General features: G+C 35.8%; 1 pseudogene; it reads left to right on the top strand.

The window, feature by feature from the left end:
• Positions 1-2,465: 2,465 nt before the first annotated feature.
• LOC107739929 (protein NLRC3-like) overlaps positions 2,466-5,929 on the top strand; it is an 8,795-nt pseudogene continuing 5,331 nt past the window's right edge.

Raw genomic sequence — 5,929 nt, forward strand, 5'->3', positions numbered from 1 at the left:
ACAAAAAAAAAAAAAAATCAATCACTCTTTCCGGAAGTTCTTCTGCATATTCATGACACACCTTTACTAGAAGCTTATTTGCATTAACACGCTGGGTAAATCTGAGAGAATTATTACATCCCTGAGATGATCTCATGCTTCTGTCATCATGCAGGCTGATGAATGTGAACATCTGATAAATACAGTGCAATAAACTCACTGTACAGGTGTATGAGCCCCGACTGCTGTTTATAATTCAAAGCAGGATCATACTCAGATATATGCGGAAAACTGATTGACCAAAAAAACAGTAAAAACAGCGTCTGTAATCTATAAAACTAGACTGGAGAGATATAAACAAAAAATGTGTTAGAAGCTTGAGCGTCAGATCTCAGACCATAGAAATGTGTGGCTTTCTTAGCCATGTGTTTTTGATAAATCGCTTGTAACATTTCTGCTTCACTATATTCAAAACGTATTATATTATATAAACAAACGTGCACATATGTACGCTTGATAACGTGATATTCAGCCCCTGGAATGCGAATTTTACTGGAGGAGCCCCCCTTGATAATGCGATTGGGCTAGTTTTGAGTAGCAATTGGTCTGGTTTTGTTGTGAAAACCTGGCAAACCTGTGGGCGATGGAGTGAGTTTACGGACAGGAATACTTAAAGGGGTCCTATTATGCTTTTTCACTTTTTTAATTTTAGTCAGTGTGTAGTGTGTATGTTTGGGCATAAAAAAGACCTAGAAAGTTATTTAAAAGTCCCTTTCAAGAACTACAGAAAGGTGAAAAAACGAAAACGAAAACGAAAGTACGAAAAGACGTTTGGGCTTCCGAAAGCGGATGATGTCAGGAAACAGTGGTTGCAATTTATTTATTAACTCTGTTCCTGAGCATTATAACCCCAATTTGCTATTGTGTGCTGCGCATTTTACTGAGGACAGCTTCCACAACAGGAGTACAGTGCTGGATTCGCCCAAAAGTTTTTGTTGAAAGACCGAGCAAGGGGCGTGGCAGTAATGAAACATTGTCTAAGCTGTTCGCCAATCACAACGCACTGGAACAGCTAACCAATCACAACACATTTTGCTTTTCGGAAGGCGGACCTTCATCAAAGCTGGAACTAATGGAGCCGTTTGTGCCAGGCTGGGGAGAAAGGTATTTTAATAATGTAAATTATGTGGAAAATAATGTGTTTTTCGAACCACCAAGCATGAGAGCATGTTCTAGTACACCCCCAAAACAAAATCAAGACTTTGTAAAAGAGCATAATAGGACCCCTTTAAATGCAAATACATGCTGTGCAAAAACTACTATAAAGAAAACAAATACCTATACAGATGTAAAGCCTTCGACATCATTGTCTTTTTAAGCCGAACTCAAGTGAAGAGTTTGTGAGCCACGAACGGCCTGCAAATTGCAGCACAATATTTACACAAGATTAAAAAACTAAAATACATAAAAATGATCAAAACAACTGACTAAAATAGATTTCCTCTTAAGATTCACATGATAAGTATTCACAAAGCACTATACCCTTTATCTAGATCTCAAAATACTCTTACTGAAGTTTGGCTGATCATCTTTTATGATAACATGATATAAACTCTGTCTAGACTTTAATGAGGAAACGCCTTTGTTTTTATGCCATCAAGTAAACCATTATGTTTACACATGTTGAGACAGTAACAATTCATCAGTTTTCAACATAATAGAATGCTGCTAAAAACATTTTACAAATAAATCAAATACAAAAACTCACCTAATGCTGCAGCCCCCCACATGGACATGATTGCTGTAATGTTTTAAACCGGTGGTTCTCAATCAGACAATATTTTGGGGCAAATTCATCTGTCACTAATGTGGTTGTGTTAGGCTGTGGAATCACAACCTGTCGGCTTAATAAAAGATTTATGAGAACAAATGCACAGACTGAGAGTAGCATGTTTAATAGATTACATTAGGCAAGATAAATCCTTTTGAATTAAACAGTAAGGACTAAAATACACTTGACACTTTCAATTCTGAAGCTGTTCAGTTATATTATTTGCAGAATGTAATTGAAAGTGTTACAAAAAGCACAAAATATCTATGCTTTCCACTACAATTTATTGTCTTCATTTATTATCACAAAATTTGTGTATTTACATTTAGTCAGACACTGCTAAACAGTCAAACCCTTTTGTGAAAGTACCTCAGCCTGTGTGCATTGAATTTATTTAATACCCGAGTTTCACAATTTGAGTTGAATTGCTGAAATAAATGAACTTTTCCATGACTTTCTAATTTATTGAGATGCACCTGTATTTTGTTAGTTTTATTGTAGCATGGCTTTGATGTTTGTGCCACTTTTGTGAGGCAGCTAAAACTAAAATGTAGTATTGTAAAGTATTTCTGTCCTGTAAAGGATCGTCCTTAACAAATCTTGATGACATCAGCTTTTACTTGCAAGAACATTATCATCGTTATCCAATGATGAGATGGATACGGTTTTATTTATTTGCAGTTCTCTGGAGAGATCACATTCACCTGATCCCAGTGTTTGGTCCCTTAAAAGTGACAAGTCGATGAAAATGCCAATTCAGTTAAAAGATGGAGAATCTGTATCTGATCAAAGGTAAATAACTGTTTTGTGTGATATTGCATTACATACCTATTGATGTTGTGACCCCATAGAGAATCTATGGGGTATTGTCAAGAGGAAAATGAGAAACAAGAGACCAAAAAATGCAGATGAGCTGAAGGCCACTGTCAAAGAAACCTGGGCTTCCACCTCAGCAGAGCCAGAAACTGATCACCTCCATGCCACGCCGAATTTAAAGCAAAAGGAGCCCCTACCAAGTATTGAGTACATGTACAGTATATGAACATACTTTCCAGAAGGCCAACTATTCACTAAAAATGTTTTTTTTATTGAAGTATGAAGTTCTTATGAAGTATTCTAATTTGTTGGTGGGTTTTTGTTAAATGTGAGCCAAAATCATCACAATTAAGAGAACCAAAGACTTAAACTACTTCAGTCTGTGTGCATTGAATTTATTTAATACACGAGTTTCACAATTTGAGTTGAATTACTGAAATAAATGAACTTTTCCACGACATTCTAATTTATTGAGATGCACCTGTATTTTGTTAGTTTTATTGTAGCATGGCTTTGATGTTTGTGCCACTTTTGTGAGGCAGCTAAAACTAAAATGTAGTATTGTAAAGTATTTCTGTCCTGTAAAGGATCGTCCTTAACAAATCTTGATGACATCAGCTTTTACTTGCAAGAACATTATCATCGTTATCCAATGATGAGATGGATACGGTTTTATTTATTTGCAGTTCTCTGGAGAGATCACATTCACCTGATCCCAGTGTTTGGTCCCTTAAAAGTGACAAGTCGATGAAAATGCCAATTCAGTTAAAAGATGGAGAATCTGTATCTGATCAAAGGTAAATGCAGAATAATATGTTTTATGTGATACATTAACTATGATGTTCTTGCTATTGTGAAGTAGAAAAACTAAAAAAAAAGTAGTTTTGTGAAGTAACAAAACTAAAAAATTGCTTGCAAATTATATTTTTCTTAAATCTTTATGACATCAATTTCAATTCTGAACTATGGTGAGATGGATTTTGTTGCTTTTCAGTTCTAAGGAAAGATCACATTCACCTGATTCCAGTGTTTGGTCCCTGAAAAGTGACAAGTCGATGAAAATGCCAATTCAGTTAAAAGATGGCGAATCTCTGTTTGACCAAAGGTAAATCTATTTATCTTTTTGTTTGCATGTGATAATTGCAGCCATATAGTGATACATTCAGTTTTTCCTCAATTCCTTACACACTAAAACAGATTCTATGAATCTCAAATCTGTATCTGATCAAAGGTAAATAACTGTTTTGTGTGACATTGCATGCATTACCTATAGTTTTTGTGTTGGGAGATAGACAAAACAAGAAATTTGCTTGCAAATGATTTTTCTTAATAAATCTTCATGAACCTGAGATTCCTAGAAAATAATGTGAGATTGATTAAGTTCTTTTTTTCAGTTCTGAGGAAAGGTCACATTCACCTGATTCCAGTGTTTGGTCCCTGAAAAGTGACAAGTCGATGAAAATTCCAATTCAGTTAAAAGATGGCGAATCTCTGTTTGACCAAAGGTAAATCTATTTATCTTTTTGTTTGCATGTGATAATTGCAGCCATATAGTGATACATTCAGTTTTTCCTCAATTCCTTACACACTAAAACAGATTCTATGAATCTCAAACCACTACTTCACTTCATGTCAAAGACATATTTCAAAACTACAAATATTCTTCACCGGTCCCTGGTTTAACCACATTCTCATTCAGGAAAAAATAACACTGAATATAAACATAACATGAACTCAAATAACACATTGTCCACTAAGCAGCAAAGTATTTTTGTGAAAATGAGGCTAAAGTTTGGTTTTGAATGAAGCATTTGGTTTTGTTTTGATTATTTACAAATTGGTGCACTATTGAGAATGAGTTTATAATTTGAGAATTTTTTATGACATGCATCTAAGTAATAGAGATGAAAACTTCAATAAATCTGAGAATTAATGTTTTTTTCAGTTCACTGGAGAAATCACATTCACCTGATTCCAGTTCAACACAAATCACAATTCATTTGAGAGATGAAAAAAATCTACCACACCAGAGGTATGGTTTTATAGTACAACAGTTCACCTGTTAGCTTTGATTTCAATTTGTGCTTCATAAATCTGAGAGGGATCTGGTGACTCGCCATGGCGAATACAGTGAAAAAGGATGAGTACAGATGATTTGCAGTTAACTCTCTCCAGATGCAGGGTTTCGGCAATAGACATCAGGGCATCTGGAAAAAAAAGTTAATACAAAATATTTAAAGCAACAGACTTAAATTTGGGTTATTTTTCAAAAAATATCTTGTGTATGACATCCTTCACCATTGTAACTGTCAATGTACCTTTAAATAAATGTTGTACCAAAACCCACAGAGACAAAATAAAGAAGACACAGCCTTCATTATTTGAAAAGATATAACTTAATATTACTTGAATATTATGAAAGTTTCAAGTTTACATTTGACTTTGTATAGAACAGATGTATTTTTAACAATGACAAAGTCTTTTGGTTTTATCATTTGCTTTTCTTTTCTAGGCATAAGCTGCAAATACATGATCGAGAGAGCCAACAAAGATTAAAATCTTCCATTAAAAGGAAACATCAGTACATTTTTGAAGGATTGGGAAAGCAGGGAAACCCAACACTCTTGAACCAGATCTACACTGAGCTTTACATCATAGAAGAAGAAGCTGGAGGGATCAGTAATAAACATGAGTTTACTACGATAGAAAAAAACATTTACTGCAGCAGGAGCAACAATACCAATCAAATGCAATGACATCTTTAGAGCTTTACCTGAACAAGACAAAGCCATCAGAACTGTGCTGACAAAGGGAGTCGCTGGCATTGGAAAAACAGTCTCTGTGCAGAAGTTCATCCTGGACTGGGCTGAAGGGAAAGAGAATCAGGACGTCCAGCTCATATTTTGTCTTCCTTTCAGAGAGCTCAATCTGATGAAGGACAAAAAGTTTAGTCTAGTCAGTCTTCTTCAAACCTTCTTGATGAGAGAGACAAGTTTACATTTGATTCAAAACTCCTCTGTTGTTTTCATCTTTGATGGTCTGGACGAGTGCCGTCTTCCCTTAAACTTTCAAAGGAATGAGACTCTACAGGATGCGACCAAAGAGACATCAGTGGACGTGCTGCTGATGAACCTCATTGTGGGGAATCTGCTTCCCTCTGCTCTCATCTGGATCACCTCCAGACCAGCAGCAGCTGATCTCGTCCCCTCTGAGTGTGTCCATCGAGTGACAGAGGTACGAGGCTTCAATGAGCCACAGAAGCAGGAATACTTCAGGAAGGGGATCAGTGATCAGAGTCTGGCC

This window comes from Sinocyclocheilus rhinocerous, unplaced genomic scaffold (assembly GCF_001515625.1).
Source record: "Sinocyclocheilus rhinocerous isolate Xijiao unplaced genomic scaffold, SAMN03320098_v1.1 scaffold1126, whole genome shotgun sequence".
NCBI classification, from domain to species: Eukaryota; Metazoa; Chordata; class Actinopteri; order Cypriniformes; family Cyprinidae; genus Sinocyclocheilus; species Sinocyclocheilus rhinocerous.